The sequence below is a fragment of the Rhynchophorus ferrugineus genome, unplaced genomic scaffold, assembly GCF_030347505.1.
Source record: "Rhynchophorus ferrugineus isolate W39M unplaced genomic scaffold, kcgeb_rfMv2 rfM2, whole genome shotgun sequence".
Classification (NCBI taxonomy): domain Eukaryota; kingdom Metazoa; phylum Arthropoda; class Insecta; order Coleoptera; family Curculionidae; genus Rhynchophorus; species Rhynchophorus ferrugineus.
Window position 1 is genome coordinate 1627344 of NW_027472581.1, and position 22027 is coordinate 1649370.

General features: G+C 34.5%; 1 protein-coding gene across 4 annotated transcripts in view; it reads right to left on the reverse strand.

Moving 5' to 3' along the window:
• The window catches only part of dnc (phosphodiesterase dunce), a 787050-nt gene that overhangs the window by 409323 nt on the left and 355700 nt on the right, over positions 1-22027 (reverse strand). The window lies entirely within an intron of this gene.

The window sequence follows — 22027 nt, forward strand, 5'->3', positions numbered from 1 at the left end:
CCCAGAAGATATACGGTGGTACCCAGCCTAGTTACTGGCGTGACTGGAATCATTTTCCCGTCGGATTTTGCACTCTTACCTAGGAGAATCACAAATATTAAACATTCACAAATATAAATTTACGACCACGCCCCAGCAGGATTCGAACCTGCGATTATCGCAACAGTAGGTGGACCGTCCTGTCGCCTTTACCACTGCGCCAACCAAGTGGTTTTTTAAGGAAAAAAATTTTAACTTTCTTTATTCTGCGCTATAGCTATCAAAGCCTAGGTGTTTTCGTTATTTGAAAGTTAATGTTTCTCCCAGGACCTATTTAGGATGCACGTTCTTCAACGATAGGTACATTTATAGAGGTGATTTAATGTATATTTTTATTTCAGCTGTGTGTTCCTAGTGACACTCGGCGAATGGTTGATATACAGTACTTACATAGTACAGTACGAGCTTAAACCGATCCGTGTTTCCATTTGTGGGAAATTCCTCTCAACATTTTTTGTGATAAAAAAGCAGTAGATCAGGAATACTTTCTCTGTCGGCTGGGTGTAAATAGGTTCACTATCGGAGAGACCTTCACGCTTCATTTTTTCTACTATTCGTAGTAGTTGCCTTCTTCTTGGATTCATAAGCCGAAAGCCCTAGTGTCTGCGCTTGGAATTACACTCGCCACCACAGAAAAATCTGGAGCCCATTTTAGCAAAAAAATCTTGAAAGTCTCCTTCAAATATTGTAGCGGCCCTACTGTCTGTTGTGGATACAATGATGAAATAAATATTCAATATAAGAATAGTGACATGTTCCTAGTGACACTCGGCGAATGGTTGATATACAGTACTTACATAGTACAGTACGAGCTTAAACCGATCCGTGTTTCCATTTGTGGGAAATTCCTCTCAACATTTTTTGTGATAAAAAAGCAGTAGATCAGGAATACTTTCTCTGTCGGCTGGGTGTAAATAGGTTCACTATCGGAGAGACCTTCACGCTTCATTTTTTCTACTATTCGTAGTAGTTGCCTTCTTCTTGGATTAATAAGCCGAAAGCCTTAGTGTCTACGCTTGGAATTACACTCGCCGCCACAGAAAAATCTGGAGCCCATTTTAGCAAAAAAATCTTGAAAGTCTCCTTCAAATACTGTAGCGGCCCTACTGTCTGTTGTGGATACAATGATGAAATAAATATTCAATATAAGAATAGTGACGTGTTCCTAGTGACACTCGGCGTATGGTTGATATACAGTACTTACATAGGACAGTACGAGCTTAAATCAATCCGTGTTTCCATTTGTGGGAAATTCCTCTCAACATTTTTTGTGATAAAAAAGCAGTAGATCAGGAATACTTTCTCTGTCGGCTGGGTGTAAATAGATTTACTATCGGAGAGACCTTCACGCTTCATTTTTTCTACTATTCGTAGTAGTTGCCTTCTTCTTGGATTAATAAGCCGAAAGCCTTAGTGTCTACGCCTGGAATTACACTCGCCGCCACAGAAAAATCTGGAGCCCATTTTAGCAAAAAAATCTTGAAAGTCTCCTTCAAATACTGTAGCGGCCCTACTGTCTGTTGTGGATACAATGATGAAATAAATATTCAATATAAGAATAGTGACGTGTTCCTAGTGACACTCGGCGAATGGTTGATATACAGTACTTACATAGTACAGTACGAGCTTAAACCGATCCGTGTTTCCATTTGTGGGAAATTCCTCTCAACATTTTTTGTGATAAAAAAGCAGTAGATCAGGAATACTTTCTCTGTCGGCTGGGTGTAAATAGATTCACTATCGGAGAGACCTTCACGCTTCATTTTTTCTACTATTCGTAGTAGTTGCCTTCTTCTTGGATTAATAAGCCGAAAGCCTTAGTGTCTACGCTTGGAATTACACTCGCCGCCACAGAAAAATCTGGAGCCCATTTTAGCAAAAAAATCTTGAAAGTCTCCTTCAAATACTGTAGCGGCCCTACTGTCTGTTGTGGATACAATGATGAAATAAATATTCAATATAAGAATAGTGACGTGTTCCTAGTGACACTCGGCGAATGGTTGATATACAGTACTTACATAGTACAGTACGAGCTTAAACCGATCCGTGTTTCCATTTGTGGGAAATTCCTCTCAACATTTTTTGTGATAAAAAAGCAGTAGATCAGGAATACTTTCTCTGTCGGCTGGGTGTAAATAGATTCACTATCGGAGAGACCTTCACGCTTCATTTTTTCTACTATTCGTAGTAGTTGCCTTCTTCTTGGATTAATAAGCCGAAAGCCTTAGTGTCTACGCCTGGAATTACACTCGCCGCCACAGAAAAATCTGGAGCCCATTTTAGCAAAAAAATCTTGAAATTCTCCTTCAAATATTGTAGCGGCCCTACTGTCTGTTGTGGATACAATGATGAAATAAATATTCAATATAAGAATAGTGACGTGTTCCTAGTGACACTCGGCGAATGGTTGATATACAGTACTTACATAGTACAGTACGAGCTTAAACCGATCCGTGTTTCCATTTGTGGGAAATTCCTCTCAACATTTTTTGTGATAAAAAAGCAGTAGATCAGGAATACTTTCTCTGTTGGCTGGGTGTAAATAGATTCACTATCGGAGAGACCTTCACGCTTCATTTTTTCTACTATTCGTAGTAGTTGCCTTCTTCTTGGATTAATAAGCCGAAAGCCCTAGTGTCTACGCTTGGAATTACACTCGCCGCCACAGAAAAATCTGGAGCCCATTTTAGCAAAAAAATCTTGAAATTCTCCTTCAAATATTGTAGCGGCCCTACTGTCTGTTGTGGATACAATGATGAAATAAATATTCAATATAAGAATAGTGACGTGTTCCTAGTGACACTCGGCGAATGGTTGATATACAGTACTTACATAGGACAGTACGAGCTTAAACCGATCCGTGTTTCTATTTGTGGGAAATTCCTCTCAACATTTTTTGTGATAAAAAAGCAGTAGATCAGGAATACTTTCTCTGTCGGCTGGGTGTAAATAGATTCACTATCGGAGAGACCTTCACGCTTCATTTTTTCTACTATTCGTAGTAGTTGCCTTCTTCTTGGATTAATAAGCCGAAAGCCCTAGTGTCTACGCTTGGAATTACACTCGCCGCCACAGAAAAATCTGGAGCCCATTTTAGCAAAAAAATCTTGAAATTCTCCTTCAAATATTGTAGCGGCCCTACTGTCTGTTGTGGATACAATGATGAAATAAATATTCAATATAAGAATAGTGACGTGTTCCTAGTGACACTCGGCGAATGGTTGATATACAGTACTTACATAGTACAGTACGAGCTTAAACCGATGCGTGTTTCCATTTGTGGGAAATTCCTCTCAACATTTTTTGTGATAAAAAAGCAGTAGATCAGGAATACTTTCTCTGTCGGCTGGGTGTAAATAGATTCACTATCGGAGAGACCTTCACGCTTCATTTTTTCTACTATTCGTAGTAGTTGCCTTCTTCTTGGATTAATAAGCCGAAAGCCCTAGTGTCTACGCTTGGAATTACACTCGCCGCCACAGAAAAATCTGGAGCCCATTTTAGCAAAAAAATCTTGAAATTCTCCTTCAAATATTGTAGCGGCCCTACTGTCTGTTGTGGATACAATGATGAAATAAATATTCAATATAAGAATAGTGACGTGTTCCTAGTGACACTCGGCGAATGGTTGATATACAGTACTTACATAGTACAGTACGAGCTTAAACCGATCCGTGTTTCCATTTGTGGGAAATTCCTCTCAACATTTTTTGTGATAAAAAAGCAGTAGATCAGGAATACTTTCTCTGTCGGCTGGGTGTAAATAGATTCACTATCGGAGAGACCTTCACGCTTCATTTTTTCTACTATTCGTAGTAGTTGCCTTCTTCTTGGATTAATAAGCCGAAAGCCCTAGTGTCTACGCTTGGAATTACACTCGCCGCCACAGAAAAATCTGGAGCCCATTTTAGCAAAAAAATCTTGAAATTCTCCTTCAAATATTGTAGCGGCCCTACTGTCTGTTGTGGATACAATGATGAAATAAATATTCAATATAAGAATAGTGACGTGTTCCTAGTGACACTCGGCGAATGGTTGATATACAGTACTTACATAGGACAGTACGAGCTTAAACCGATCCGTGTTTCCATTTGTGGGAAATTCCTCTCAACATTTTTTGTGATAAAAAAGCAGTAGATCAGGAATACTTTCTCTGTCGGCTGGGTGTAAATAGATTCACTATCGGAGAGACCTTCACGCTTCATTTTTTCTACTATTCGTAGTAGTTGCCTTCTTCTTGGATTAATAAGCCGAAAGCCCTAGTGTCTACGCTTGGAATTACACTCGCCGCCACAGAAAAATCTGGAGCCCATTTTAGCAAAAAAATCTTGAAATTCTCCTTCAAATATTGTAGCGGCCCTACTGTCTGTTGTGGATACAATGATGAAATAAATATTCAATATAAGAATAGTGACGTGTTCCTAGTGACACTCGGCGAATGGTTGATATACAGTACTTACATAGTACAGTACGAGCTTAAACCGATCCGTGTTTCCATTTGTGGGAAATTCCTCTCAACATTTTTTGTGATAAAAAAGCAGTAGATCAGGAATACTTTCTCTGTCGGCTGGGTGTAAATAGATTCACTATCGGAGAGACCTTCACGCTTCATTTTTTCTACTATTCGTAGTAGTTGCCTTCTTCTTGGATTAATAAGCCGAAAGCCCTAGTGTCTACGCTTGGAATTACACTCGCCGCCACAGAAAAATCTGGAGCCCATTTTAGCAAAAAAATCTTGAAATTCTCCTTCAAATATTGTAGCGGCCCTACTGTCTGTTGTGGATACAATGATGAAATAAATATTCAATATAAGAATAGTGACGTGTTCCTAGTGACACTCGGCGAATGGTTGATATACAGTACTTACATAGTACAGTACGAGCTTAAACCGATCCGTGTTTCCATTTGTGGGAAATTCCTCTCAACATTTTTTGTGATAAAAAAGCAGTAGATCAGGAATACTTTCTCTGTCGGCTGGGTGTAAATAGATTCACTATCGGAGAGACCTTCACGCTTCATTTTTTCTACTATTCGTAGTAGTTGCCTTCTTCTTGGATTAATAAGCCGAAAGCCCTAGTGTCTACGCTTGGAATTACACTCGCCGCCACAGAAAAATCTGGAGCCCATTTTAGCAAAAAAATCTTGAAATTCTCCTTCAAATATTGTAGCGGCCCTACTGTCTGTTGTGGATACAATGATGAAATAAATATTCAATATAAGAATAGTGACGTGTTCCTAGTGACACCCGGCGAATGGTTGATATACAGTACTTACATAGTACAGTACGAGCTTAAATCAATCCGTGTTTCCATTTGTGGGAAATTCCTCTCAACATTTTTTGTGATAAAAAAGCAGTAGATCAGGAATACTTTCTCTGTCGGCTGGGTGTAAATAGATTCACTATCGGAGAGACCTTCACGCTTCATTTTTTCTACTATTCGTAGTAGTTGCCTTCTTCTTGGATTAATAAGCCGAAAGCCTTAGTGTCTACGCCTGGAATTACACTCGCCGCCACAGAAAAATCTGGAGCCCATTTTAGCAAAAAAATCTTGAAATTCTCCTTCAAATATTGTAGCGGCCCTACTGTCTGTTGTGGATACAATGATGAAATAAATATTCAATATAAGAATAGTGACATGTTCCTAGTGACACTCGGCGAATGGTTGATATACAGTACTTACATAGTACAGTACGAGCTTAAACCGATCCGTGTTTCCATTTGTGGGAAATTCCTCTCAACATTTTTTGTGATAAAAAAGCAGTAGATCAGGAATACTTTCTCTGTCGGCTGGGTGTAAATAGATTCACTATCGGAGAGACCTTCACGCTTCATTTTTTCTACTATTCGTAGTAGTTGCCTTCTTCTTGGATTAATAAGCCGAAAGCCCTAGTGTCTACGCTTGGAATTACACTCGCCGCCACAGAAAAATCTGGAGCCCATTTTAGCAAAAAAATCTTGAAATTCTCCTTCAAATATTGTAGCGGCCCTACTGTCTGTTGTGGATACAATGATGAAATAAATATTCAATATAAGAATAGTGACGTGTTCCTAGTGACACTCGGCGAATGGTTGATATACAGTACTTACATAGTACAGTACGAGCTTAAACCGATCCGTGTTTCCATTTGTGGGAAATTCCTCTCAACATTTTTTGTGATAAAAAAGCAGTAGATCAGGAATACTTTCTCTGTCGGCTGGGTGTAAATAGATTCACTATCGGAGAGACCTTCACGCTTCATTTTTTCTACTATTCGTAGTAGTTGCCTTCTTCTTGGATTAATAAGCCGAAAGCCTTAGTGTCTACGCCTGGAATTACACTCGCCGCCACAGAAAAATCTGGAGCCCATTTTAGCAAAAAAATCTTGAAATTCTCCTTCAAATATTGTAGCGGCCCTACTGTCTGTTGTGGATACAATGATGAAATAAATATTCAATATAAGAATAGTGACGTGTTCCTAGTGACACTCGGCGAATGGTTGATATACAGTACTTACATAGTACAGTACGAGCTTAAACCGATCCGTGTTTCCATTTGTGGGAAATTCCTCTCAACATTTTTTGTGATAAAAAAGCAGTAGATCAGGAATACTTTCTCTGTCGGCTGGGTGTAAATAGATTCACTATCGGAGAGACCTTCACGCTTCATTTTTTCTACTATTCGTAGTAGTTGCCTTCTTCTTGGATTAATAAGCCGAAAGCCCTAGTGTCTACGCTTGGAATTACACTCGCCGCCACAGAAAAATCTGGAGCCCATTTTAGCAAAAAAATCTTGAAATTCTCCTTCAAATATTGTAGCGGCCCTACTGTCTGTTGTGGATACAATGATGAAATAAATATTCAATATAAGAATAGTGACGTGTTCCTAGTGACACTCGGCGAATGGTTGATATACAGTACTTACATAGTACAGTACGAGCTTAAATCAATCCGTGTTTCCATTTGTGGGAAATTCCTCTCAACATTTTTTGTGATAAAAAAGCAGTAGATCAGGAATACTTTCTCTGTCGGCTGGGTGTAAATAGATTCACTATCGGAGAGACCTTCACGCTTCATTTTTTCTACTATTCGTAGTAGTTGCCTTCTTCTTGGATTAATAAGCCGAAAGCCCTAGTGTCTACGCTTGGAATTACACTCGCCGCCACAGAAAAATCTGGAGCCCATTTTAGCAAAAAAATCTTGAAATTCTCCTTCAAATATTGTAGCGGCCCTACTGTCTGTTGTGGATACAATGATGAAATAAATATTCAATATAAGAATAGTGACGTGTTCCTAGTGACACTCGGCGAATGGTTGATATACAGTACTTACATAGGACAGTACGAGCTTAAACCGATCCGTGTTTCCATTTGTGGGAAATTCCTCTCAACATTTTTTGTGATAAAAAAGCAGTAGATCAGGAATACTTTCTCTGTCGGCTGGGTGTAAATAGATTCACTATCGGAGAGACCTTCACGCTTCATTTTTTCTACTATTCGTAGTAGTTGCCTTCTTCTTGGATTAATAAGCCGAAAGCCTTAGTGTCTACGCCTGGAATTACACTCGCCGCCACAGAAAAATCTGGAGCCCATTTTAGCAAAAAAATCTTGAAATTCTCCTTCAAATATTGTAGCGGCCCTACTGTCTGTTGTGGATACAATGATGAAATAAATATTCAATATAAGAATAGTGACGTGTTCCTAGTGACACTCGGCGAATGGTTGATATACAGTACTTACATAGTACAGTACGAGCTTAAACCGATCCGTGTTTCCATTTGTGGGAAATTCCTCTCAACATTTTTTGTGATAAAAAAGCAGTAGATCAGGAATACTTTCTCTGTCGGCTGGGTGTAAATAGATTCACTATCGGAGAGACCTTCACGCTTCATTTTTTCTACTATTCGTAGTAGTTGCCTTCTTCTTGGATTAATAAGCCGAAAGCCCTAGTGTCTACGCTTGGAATTACACTCGCCGCCACAGAAAAATCTGGAGCCCATTTTAGCAAAAAAATCTTGAAATTCTCCTTCAAATATTGTAGCGGCCCTACTGTCTGTTGTGGATACAATGATGAAATAAATATTCAATATAAGAATAGTGACGTGTTCCTAGTGACACTCGGCGAATGGTTGATATACAGTACTTACATAGTACAGTACGAGCTTAAATCAATCCGTGTTTCCATTTGTGGGAAATTCCTCTCAACATTTTTTGTGATAAAAAAGCAGTAGATCAGGAATACTTTCTCTGTCGGCTGGGTGTAAATAGATTCACTATCGGAGAGACCTTCACGCTTCATTTTTTCTACTATTCGTAGTAGTTGCCTTCTTCTTGGATTAATAAGCCGAAAGCCCTAGTGTCTACGCTTGGAATTACACTCGCCGCCACAGAAAAATCTGGAGCCCATTTTAGCAAAAAAATCTTGAAATTCTCCTTCAAATATTGTAGCGGCCCTACTGTCTGTTGTGGATACAATGATGAAATAAATATTCAATATAAGAATAGTGACGTGTTCCTAGTGACACTCGGCGAATGGTTGATATACAGTACTTACATAGTACAGTACGAGCTTAAACCGATCCGTGTTTCCATTTGTGGGAAATTCCTCTCAACATTTTTTGTGATAAAAAAGCAGTAGATCAGGAATACTTTCTCTGTCGGCTGGGTGTAAATAGATTCACTATCGGAGAGACCTTCACGCTTCATTTTTTCTACTATTCGTAGTAGTTGCCTTCTTCTTGGATTAATAAGCCGAAAGCCCTAGTGTCTACGCTTGGAATTACACTCGCCGCCACAGAAAAATCTGGAGCTCATTTTAGCAAAAAAATCTTGAAAGTCTCCTTCAAATATTGTAGCGGCCCTGCTGTCTGTTGTGGATACAATGATGAAATAAATATTCAATATAAGAATAGTGACGTGTTCCTAGTGACACTCGGCGAATGGTTGATATACAGTACTTACATAGTACAGTACGAGCTTAAATCAATCCGTGTTTCCATTTGTGGGAAATTCCTCTCAACATTTTTTGTGATAAAAAAACCAGTAGATCAGGAATACTTTCTCTGTCGGCTGGATATAAATAGGTTCACTATCGGAGAGACCTTCACGCTTCATTTTTTCTACTATTCGTAGTAGTTGCCTTCTTCTTGGATTCATAAGCCGAAAGCCCTAGTGTCTGCGCTTGGAATTACACTCGCCACCACAGAAAAATCTGGAGCCCATTTTAGCAAAAAAATCTTGAAAGTCTCCTTCAAATATTGTTCAATATAAGAATAGTGACGTGCAGCAGACAAACGAAGAAGAAATGAAAATGTGTGAACAACATACTAATCCAGAAAAATCATTGCTTCTAAACCATTCCTTGGTGTAGCACCATAAGCATATAGTATAAACAATATTAAATATTAAAGTCGAGTTGGAGAACTTTTTGAATGTTTAGGTAAATAAAAACGCCCTATATATATTCAATAAAAAGTTTTTGTAATGTATCCGAAGCTCTTTCTAAAAGTTTTATTAAGTTATCTTATCTTCATTAGAGAGACGATATTTTATTCATGTTAGGGCTACGCTGTAATCAATCGATAAAATAAGCTTATTTCAGGAAAATTTCCTTTACAATCTTTATAAGAACTCACGTATACGCTCTATTTTCTATTCCAGGTGTAATTAGTTATTGAATCTATCATATAATCTATTCAAAATTCTTTTAGTAATGCGTCATGGATATTTATGATGTCGAAACATTGTAATGTTGTCGCATCAACTATGAGTTTTAGTTTGGCTTTGACATACAAGAAAATTCTAATTTAAATAAAATAATTGAACAAAAATGTTATCAAATATAATTTATTTTAACATTATAGTATATCTGAAAACTACAGTTAATTATACAGCTACAATAATTTATAGGTAAGAGTTAAAACTTCTTAAGACTATTGCATTAAAGAATTTTGCAACCGGCCGCCGTCCGTTTGTCAGACGTACGCAAAATTATTCAAAATATTAGTGATTATTACTACAGATTAAAAATCGACAAACATTATTTTAGCCCTTTGATTATTTTGATAAATTTGAAATCGTCCCGTAATATATGATATCATTTCGTTTGAAAATGCCGAAAACAATAGATAGTCAGGGTCACAAATTGATTGCGGCTTTAATAAAATATTTCGAAAAGGAACGAGATAATGGAGGTCTCCTTTTGCCTTATGCCTGCATAATTTCCGTTAGAGAGGCAATTATTGATGAAATTAAATAATATAAGTCCCTACAACTTCATTGAAAATGGTTTAGCGGGTTGCTGCCGCGCTAAATATTAGTGTGGGTACTGTGAATAACATCGCTTATAAAATGAAGAATAATACGTTAGATTCACCCAAGAAAACCGGTCTACATACAAAGTGGGTGACGAATCTAGACCGTATTGATAATGGCTCTATTCGAGACCAAATATACGAAATGTATAAGAACAGTAAGTACACAAACTATTTTATCGATATAAACATAATTTAATAAAATTATTTTAGAGAAAATTGTCAGTCTGGAAAGTATACATAAAAGAATTAAAGACATGCAGCATTTTGATGGATGTAAGACATCCTTTCATACACTCTTACAGGGCATAGGGTTTAAATGGTGTTAAGATAACCCTCGGATAGATTTAATGGAAGTTCCAGACGTTGCCTTAAAATTAATTCAATTTTAAGATCAAGAAAGATAAACTATAATAAAATAAGATGAAGAAAGATAAACTATTTGAATTTGTGTATTTTGATGAAACTTGAATATTTCAAAATGGTTCATTGTGGCAGTCTTGGCAAGACACTAACAAAGAAAGTATAAAGACAACAAAAATTGTTGGAACAAGGGAAAAGTTACAATAGCATTTGATTAGGTTTTGTTGGTCATTATACTTATTAATAATTAATTGTAGATATATTGCTGGTCAAGAAGCATATTCCATCAAAAACTGTTTGGATATGTGGAAGGAAGCATTGTCAACTAGAACACCTTCAGTTTGGATAAACTCGATAAGACATACAGAGGATGTAATTGATAAATGGTGGATAAATGGTGAACATGTTTTAGATAGATTAGAAATTAACAGTTTAGTGATTGAATTGGGGAGTGAGTCGGAAAGTGAAAGTGACTGAAGGAAACTTTCAGGATATGTGATAATGCTGTGCAATGCTGGAAATTCTTGAGACAGAGTGATGAGAGTGGAAACAGCTAAAGGTATGCATATAATTAATTGAATATAACTGTAGAAAATGGTATTATAGGGCGTGGAAGATTTGTGTCCAGAGGTATGATTGTAATTGTTCAAAAATAAATATGAGCACTAGGTTGGAATGTATGAGGAGAGAATGAACACTAACAGTTTTGTAGATATGGTAAATGCATTAGACAGAATTCAGTTAATTTTCTTTTATTTATTTTATGAAGAATGATGTACACAGATAGTAGCAGAAGAAGTAAAATGTACAGTGATACCAAGATGAGTAGACAAGTAAACACGCCATCGAAGGAAACAAGAACTAAACGTAAAAAGGTAAATATGCTCTGGAATGAAAGTAACTAAAATACGTTTTTTCTGATATACAATTGATAATTAGGTGGATTAGGCCTGCAGGGGGATACATAAAAAAACATGCCTAGAAACTTTACCTCATGGGTTATGTGGAAAAGAGTTCAATGTAAACAAAACAAATCTAACCTATAAACTGTTATACCTGTGTTCTTAATTGTAGTTTTAAGTCATTCGATAATATATATATATATATTAGATGTACTATAATGTTTGTTAAAATAAATTATGTTTGATAATAATATTCTTGTTTAATTATTTTCTATAGATTGGAATTTTCTTGTATGTCAAAGCCATACTGATTTGATCCGACAATACTGCAATGTTTCGACGTCACAAATATCTATGACGCATTACTAAAAAAACTTTGAATAGACAATATATACTTGTTTTGTGCATTGATTTTGAGATATTTATGACATATTCACAACATATGCTGTATCAGGTATGTAGTTATATCTGTGAATTGAAAATAACAAATTGGGAGTCAACATAATAATATTTGTGGAGCACTAAACTTCTAATTAATGAGAGTTTTTATTGGAAGTAATATATTGTTGGTTTAACGTTTTAAGGATGTCGATTTTGATATAGTTGACAAATAATAATCTAGACAACGAAATCGACTCTTTTTTAAGGTTGAACTACTGAATGATGTAACAAATCTCGCACTAATTTTGCAATATTCCTGGATCTTACACTATCTGCCATATTTACCAAAGATTTTATTTCCAATTTTTCGCTTGTTTTCGAAGGTGCCCGATTTTGACTCATCAGCTCTGCATTTTTAACGACGATTGAAATTGAGCTATTTCATGAGTAGTTCTATTATATTCTGAATATATTGCCGAAAAAATTGTAAACAATAATAAACTGAAAGTTTAAAAATAAATCTTGGATTAAAAAAATTGAAAAAAATTTCCTACAAAATTATTAGGGATAATAATGAACATCTTATATGAATATTTATTCAACTCAACATTATTAAGCTTCATCTAGGTAACTGTTATTAAATAATATAGAATAATGGATGCATATTTACATAAAATGACATTTTCGGATAACTAATTCGAATATTCAGTGAAAATGGTACAACTGCAAGGAAATTTATCACGGCGAATGTAAAACCCCGGAAATTAAAATATAAAGTATTTGCCATCATTCGCTCCCAATTTAGAGACGCTTCAATCTTCATTATCATTTTGGAACCGTTAAATTACTATCAGATAAAATGCAAAATTGGTTATTATTTTATGTTATGACTTCGGAAAAGTGCACATTAACTTATTTGATAAAATATGCTATATATTTGTAAATTTAGAAGCAAAATTTGCATAAATATTGTATCTTACAGGCATTCTATCGTAAAAGGTATTTGACTGAGTAAGAAATTAAATATTATAGGCTATATTAGAACAAAGAGAAGTAAATGATAATATGATAAGTGTAATTCAAAAAATATATATAATGCTACCAATAAGCCCAACTTTGTTCCTGATATTTATGGATTTGTTAATATAAAAATATTGAAGTAATAAAGATAAATTATCCATAATCGTTGGACATACATAAACAATACATAAACATTAGAAAAATGTTCACACACAACTAAATTGGTGGGATCATTCCCAGGCTATGGAAGATTGTATTCTAATGAATTCTAATAAAAATTCTATAAATTATATCCATCATAAATATTCGTAATATAGAGAATACACTTTGGCCTCTTATACCACATATAGAAATGCATTCTAAAATATGGCAGTGTAGTATAAAATCCATCTCTAACCATATTCTAAATATGGTTCAGTATTCAATATAACCTCTTACAGATAAGAAATTTGAAGAAAGGTTTCAAGGTTATTAAATTCTTATTGTTTTCTCTAAAGATTTTCTTTATATATGAGAACAGTTAGAAGTCATAAACTGCATTTTGATTAGAACTATTACATATGTATTTATGTATTTATACATTTATATATATTATTTATTTTTCCTTTTTAAACCAGATTGTTTGTGAGTTTCAAACCAAGTTTATCCAAAAAATGTCCATCTGAAAATGTGGCTGTTGTTCAAGTTTCAGCTTATAAATTATCTCTGTATAGAACTTATTCTATCTTAAAAATGTGTGATTTATTTAAGAAAAATCAAAGACATGAAAATGAGGGTTGACCATAAGAGAATAACCAGTGTTGTTATGCTAAAGAACTAACCTATCATAGATATTAAACTTTTTAAACTTCTTTCTTTGCATACTTTGCTTCAAACACATTAATATTGTCGCTAGTATTTGCTAGAAATTGGTACACATAACTTCAACAGCTTACAATAGTTCAGCCTCAATTAACAAAACAATCTGTTAGGACAATATTTTGTAAAGTCAACGTTAAAATTCGAGATATAAAAATAATTTCAACACAACAATATATTAAAATTGAATGTCGACAAATCAAATTTATCAAATTATAATCTGTAAAAATGTCTAAATGAAATATTTCATTTTGAATTACTCTGGAGTGCCCTACATAATCCCAGTTGTAAAAGTTATTTTGAAATGGCAATTTTATATATTTCGATATTTCCGTAATTAAAATAAAGTTAGCTCTTAACGCGATACAAATGTTTATTTAATTTAAAGCCGTTAAATTACGTTAAAAGTCGAAATAAAATTTTAAATTGTAATAATGTACTTAAACACTTTTAAAAAATCAAAATATATTTTATTGGTTATAAGTAACACGGAAACTGTGTCATTTTACTGAAAACATATTAAATCAGATTCTCGCATGTATTTTGATTAACAATATCTTTAGTTGAAAATACGAATCATTAATGGAACCGACTGTTATACAACCTAATATAACTACTAAGTTGAATGGTTCTGACGGTTTTCTATATGAAGTAGCAGTTTTCCATTTGGTATCACTGAGTTGTACATTGTACAGAAACACTAACCATGGAATACTCAAAATTGCACTTTCGATATTCCAGAAGCCCTTTTTTAGCTCCATCTTGAAGCTCCTTCATAACCTAATTATTGATTTTGGCTTCAACAATTTAAAAGTGACGATTTTGATGTTAGTAATAAAGAACGGCCCTGAGGACTTAAATGGTTCGAAGACCTTTTCAGCTTTCCCAAAGCTTATTAGCTCATACATTGAATGTGTCTGCACATTTACATGACAAGGGAAAATATCCACATGGGAGGAATTGCAATAGGAATTGAGCGAAAATAAAAAGCGTATAAAAATGTTATTGTAACATGTCAATTGAGAAGTCTCCGGCCTGACATATAGATGGCGCTACTAGAATAAATGCACATGTTTTTTAGTTAGCCATAACCTTTAAAAGATGCGTGTATAAATTTGATAGCTGTCGGATCATTAGTTTGTGAATTATAGCAATTTGAGTGAAGCAACTTTTTTTCTTGTGAAAAAATGGTTATAAAGGAATTTCGCGTGTTGATAAAATATTGCTTTTTGAAGGGAAAAAATACAGTTGAAGCAAAAACTTCGCTTGATGCCGAGTTTTCGGATACTGTCCCAGGAAAATCAACCATCAAGGATTGGTATGCTAAGTTTAGATGTGGTGAAATGAGCACCGAACCCGGTGAACGCAGCAGACGCCCAAAAGAGGTTGTTACAAAGACGTTCAAAATAATTTTGAATGACGGTAAATTGAAACTGAATGAAATAGCAGACACTCTAAAGATACCAACTGAATATGTACATCATATCATTCACGAATATTTGGGTATCAGAAAGCTCTGTGCAAAGTGGGTGCCGGGCGAGCCCATTTTTGACCAAAAACAACGACGAGTTGATGATTCGGAGCAGTGCTTGAAGACGATCAACCGTAAAAAATCCGAGTTTTTACGTCGATATGTGACAATGGATGAAACATGGCTCTATCATTTCAACTCTCCAAGTATTTTGCCCCGAATTCCAATCGACAGTCAATGAGCCCGCTCCAAAGCGTGGGAAAACGCAACAGTCGGCTGGCAAGGTTATGGCGTCTGTATGTTGAGATGTGCATGAATTAGTTTTCATTGGCTACCTTAAAAAAGGAAGGACCATCAACAGCGAATATTATGTAGCGTTATTGGACCGTTTGAAGGACGAAATCGCCGAAAAACGGCTGCATTTGAAGAAAAATAAAGTGTGTAACAAGTGTCACATGTGTCACAAGTCAGTGAAAACGACGGCAAAAATTGGGCTTCGAATTGCTTTCTTATCTACCGTATTCTCCAGATCTGGCCCCCAGCGACTATTTCCTGTTCTCAGATCTCAAAAGAATGCTCGTTGGGAAGAAATTTTGATCGAATGAAGAGGTGATCGCCGAAATTGAGGATTATTTTGAAGCAAAGGTCAAATCGCACTACAAAAATGGTATCTAACAGTTGGAGGGTCACTATAATCAGTGTATCACTCTTCAAGGGAATTATGTTGAATAAAAAAAACTAATTTTGCTAAAAAAATGTGTTTTACCATGACAGGCCGGGGACTCAATTGACCTGATAGTTGTATTATTGCTATTGATGCAAAAAAGACCAGCAATAGCAAGTAAAAACTGAGTTACTATCAGGCAATGACAACGCTGGGGCACAATTTGCCAAGAGTTGTAAGTTTGTACTGTTACAGCCCAAAAGGAAGGTTCTGTCGCTACCAGCGTATTCGTCATATATAACACATTCTGATTACCATTTATTTAGATCTATGAAAGATAGAAAAAAATTAGAAGAAATGTTTAAAATAATGGAGAATATTCTGTTTAATATGTAAACACCTAATAAAACTGGACTAGACGAAGTTGTTAAAAAATAAATGTAACTTTTAGAAAAAATTGATACGATACTATAGTTGATGAAATCCATACAGACTCACTATTTTATGATTCCAAAGCTTTTTTCGTTTTTATTTTAAAAATGTCCATCTTGACATACAAAATCGATTCTTAACAAGAAATTTAACATCAGTGACATCAAGCGAAGCGAAAAACTGATACATGAATAATAATTTAAGGATTTTAGTGGTGGATGGATAATCGATAAAAGGCCCTTATTAGCATAACTTCGTTTTATCGGCGCTTTGCCTGAAAAAAAGTGGCGATATATATAGAATATTTAGTCGGAAGGTATCAGCTATATCGAAAATATATTGCCGAAACTTTATACAAAGAAGAATGATATAGTTAAAGCTACTGAATATTCATTGATTTTTAATTTTTTTGAAAGCCAGGCATTAGAAACGTTTCCTGTTCAAATATATTATAGAAAAGCAAAATAATTATAGTATTACAGAGTAGTAGACAGGATGATACATGAACATGTGAAAGCTAGAATGATAAAATTATTGAAGATGTAAATTTTATATCACAGGAGAGTTTTCTAAGTGCTGATCCGTGTTAATATAGGATGGTATTGAATATAACATAAATTTTTATCGACAATTTCAGTTAACGAAGATAAATTAATAAATAATATAATAAAATAAATAATATAATAAATAGATGTAGATTACGTGCATGAAAAAGTAAGTTTTGAGGTTTTTTATAACTTTTAACCATTCAATATCGAATAAAGTTATTTCAGTCAGCAGTCTTCAAGTATCTTTGAGGGCTGATTTTTCGTTTTTTCGTTGATCACTCTGTCATGTCTCTAAGCATATTCGGAGCATTTGTTCTTTAATTCTTATCTCAATTGCATCAATTGTCGACAACGGTGGACTCATAAAGCTAGAGTACCTCCCGTAAGATTATCTCAAGTTAATTACTGCATATACACAGATTTAAATGCTTAAACATAGCCGGGTTTACACACGAATTTCTACACTTTGGATTTTTGGATTGGGTCAATTTCTCGTCCTCGTACCAAATTTAAAGTACATCGGCTCTGAAGAACTTGAGATATCATGTGAATGAATAAAGTAGTTTCGAGAAAAACACAAGTTTCACACGTTTCAATTTTAGATTCCACGCCACTAAAACTCTAAAACAACTAACTCTAAAAGCTATATCTCTCAAGATAATTTAAATCTCGAGAAAACCTCTTAATATACCCAAAGGTTTAGTTTTGAAAATATAAAAAAAAATTGAGTTTCTAAACTCTAAAAAATCCTTAAACATTCAATACATTAAAGTCAATGCTTGGGGCATTTTACCAACCATCATATAGTCCAGACGTGCCACCACGCGATGGTTCTATGTATTTATATTGGTACTTATCAGGTATGAGGAGGTTTTATGTTCGGCTGTATACATATTTTTTTTACTGTATGTTCACCGATTTCTCCATCAATTGTGGGTCGATTTTCAAAATTCTTTTTTATTCGAAAGAGTGCACTACCGAGGTGGTCTCATTGGAACCGAGTCAGGATCTGATGGGGGAAAGGGGGTGAAATCGAGGAAAACCCTCAAATCTCAAAGGCAAGTACAAGTATTATAAAGTAGATAGGTTAGAAAAGGTTTTTGTTCATTTTTATTTAGTTATTATAATGACTATTATATACATATTTTATTTTAAGTTACTTATTTATTACTAGCGACCCGCCCCGGCTTCGCACGGGTGCAATGCTGATACTAAATTAAATACACTACAGAAAAAATATGAACGTTGTATATAAAAACATAGCGGCCCGCTCCGACTTTGCACGGGCATAAAATATATATGCCTATGTCACTCAATGAAAACATGATTAAAATCGATCCAGTATTTTTGGTTCATTCATTACTGCCCTTGGCCTGCACGCATTAAATTTGGAGTAAAACAATTCCTCTTCCCCTATACTTACTATGAAGATTTCCTGCTATCTTTGGAATATCTAAATTCATACAATTTTTATTACATTACACATTTTTAAACGCATATTTTAAATTTGTAATATCTCCGAAAATATTTGTTTAATTTACATGCTGTAAGGAACCATATTGATCTATATTAATTGCACACTGTATTTAAGGTACTTAATTCGATAAGGATTAATGCCGTATTGCTTAAAATAGCTTCGTAAATAAGCCATTTTCTCACGTAAAAAGTAAACAATAAAAATGGTTAATGTGGGTTATCCCTAAAAGATAAACATATACCATCGCGGACTTTTTTGTAGATCTTTTTATGGTGTACAATACTGTAGTACATTAATTTGATTTAACTCGTAGGGTTAGGCAGCGTTTTTGCTAATTGCTAAATAAGCCTAAAAAAAATAGGTTAATTTACGACATCACGTTAGAAACCTCTAAAATTAGCAATGTTGCCTTAGTATATTATGCATGTATTATACATATAAACCTTCCTCTTGAATCACTCTATCTATTGAAAAAAACAGATATAGGGACAGAAAAGGCGACTTTGTTTTATACTATGTAGTGATATGAAGTCGATTCTATTTTATGTTTCTTGTTTTTGAACTATACGATGACTTTTAGTAAACTGGCTTAAATTTTAAGTATAAGACAATAGTTTAACTATAAAAAAATACTTTCAAAATATATTTTATTGAGATTCTGTAATATAATATATAATAAAATATATTGCATGGATCTGTATAATGTCAAATCAATTATATATATATGGTTATCTATATATATTATGCTAATGCAGCTCAGTATAGTTGTGTATAATTTACATACTATGCCAGATCTAATTACTATAAACTCTAAGGATATTCTGATCTGAACGGATGATTTACATTGTTCAATTTAGTCTGTTATTATTTAACAAATACAGACATGTAATTGATTATAAATATTATAATAGGAATTAAAAATATGACAAATTATGAAGGTTAAATAGTTCTCTTTTAAGGAAAACTCCAAGGATGCTTTTTAGATTGGCTAATTTTGAATACAAAGAACATTAATAAAAGTCAACTTTAAAGCTAATTCTATATTCAATTAAAAGAAAAAATAAAGGAATGGTACTTTCACAATGAAACATTGTATTGGACATTGAAGGAAAACCAATGAAAACGGGTACTAGAAACTCGCTTATTACCTCAGATCATTGAATGAATGGTACTGTGTCACAAAACCAGAAAGAAGTGTTGTTGAATATTTTACCGAAAAAACCGGGGAATACATCAGAAATGAACCCCATAGAAAAGATATGAGAACACGCCAAACGCGCGAATATCAATGAAGTGATTACCATCAAGAAGCAGTTAATTGAAACTCTCATAAGAGAATGGCATTAAAACTCCATACTCCAAGAAAATGATGCGAACACATGTATATATATATATATATATATATGTATATATATATATATATATATATATATATATATATATATATATATATATGTATATATATATATATATATATATATATATATATATATATATATATATATATATATATATGTATATATATATATATATATATATATATATATATATATATATATATATGTATATATATATATATATATATATATATATATATATATATATATATATATATAATGTCACGTTCTTACCAACGAGGGTTTATCTGGACTAGACCTACTGTTTAACGTGGGCTCCACGGTTCTCGGTATTAAGCCTACTGACTGGCGAGTGACCAACTTTAGAAACCATCCCAAAAGACATCCGGTCTTACCTAGCCTGGTTACTGGCGTAACTGGGATCATTTTCCTTGTCGAATTTTATACTCTTTCCTAGGACAATCACAAACATAAATTTACGACCATGCCCCAGCACGATTCGAAGTCGCGACTATTGCAAGAGAAGGTGGACCGTCCTGTCGCCTTTACCAATGTGCCAACTAAGTCAGCAATTTCAATATTGTACCTAATAATTTGGCCACCCACTGTAAGAAGGAAGATATGGCCAAATCTGGATAATACGGTGTATGAGAAAGCAACTCGAAGCCCAATTCATGGATTTTTTGGGGTTTTCACTGACTTGTGACACGGTGCATTGTCTTGGTGAAGCAGCATTTTCTTTTTCTTCAAATACGATTTTTCGTCCTTAAAACGGTTCAATAACGCTTTGTAATTGTCGCTGTTGATGGTACTTCCTTTTTCAAGGTTGCCAATGAAAACGCCATAATTTTGCCAGCCAACTGTTGCGTTTTCCCACGCTTTGGAGCTGGTTCATCGTGTGCAATCCACTTGGATGACTATCGATGAGTGAAATGATGGAGCCATGTTTAATCCATTATCACATATCGCAAAAACTCGGGTTTACTACGCTTGATCATCTTCAAACACTGCTCTGAATCATCAACTCGTCGTTGTTTTTAGTCAAAAGTGAGCTCGCGCGGCACCCACTTTGCACAGAACTTGCTCATACCCAAATATTCATGAATGATATGATGTACATGTTCAGTTAATATCTTTAGAGTGTCTGCTATTTCATTAAATTGCAATTTACGGTAGTTCAAAATCATTTTGTGGATTTTTTAGGTGTTTTGTTCGGTAACAATCTCTTTTGGGCGTCCACTACGTTCACCGTCTTCGGTGCTCATTTCACCTCGTCTAAACTGGGGCAATATCCGCAGACTCGGCATCATGCCAAGCTTTTGCTTCAACTATATTTTTTCCCTTCAAGAAGCAATATTTTATCAACACGCGAAATTCCTTTTTATCCATGTTTTTCACAATAACAAAATTTGCTTCACTCAAAATGCTATAATTCACAAACTAATGATCCGACAGCTGTCAAGATTATACACACATCTTTTGAAGGTTAGGGCTAACTAAAAAACATATAGATTTAATTATAGTAGCGCCATCTATGTGTTAGGCCGAGGATTTTTCAATTGACATGTTATTTAATAATTAATTAATAATTCTCGCTGTTGAAATATTTGTTTAGTTTGTTATGAGTATATGTATACGTATTAATACTATCTTTTAATAAAACCTTTGTCAATTAACTCAAGTTGGTTTGTATTAGTTCACGTTAAACAGCCTTTGTTTACTTATAGAGTTATGCACAAAATTAATACTTTGAAGAATAATTTTTTTAACGATTTTACATGAATTTCTATTATATTTCTATATATATATAACTGGATTTAAAAAAGCTAAATTAGCTTTGATTTGCTAAACGAGATTTATTCTTAAGCATACGTTAATCTCCTAAACCGTGCCCACTTTTTCGTCCGAATTCTTAATAAGCATAAATATGCAAATGTTCGCGAACTCTCATCATGCCGATATTTGTATTTAAATTAGATATCAGGTCGAATAGTCGCCGAATTGCGGAAACGGGACTTCTTTCGATTTGAATTTCAAACTCGAAACTTTAATTGGTAATTTCCTCAAACGGAGCCACAGGTTTAGTAAATATTCGATCCGGTAAGTGGGGAGAGTCCCGCGCACTATTCGACCATGCAGAAATGTCCTATTCGGCATCGGATTGCTCGCTTGGTTAATTTTCCATGAATCGCTGTTCTATTCACTTGTTAAATGATTTTAGACGG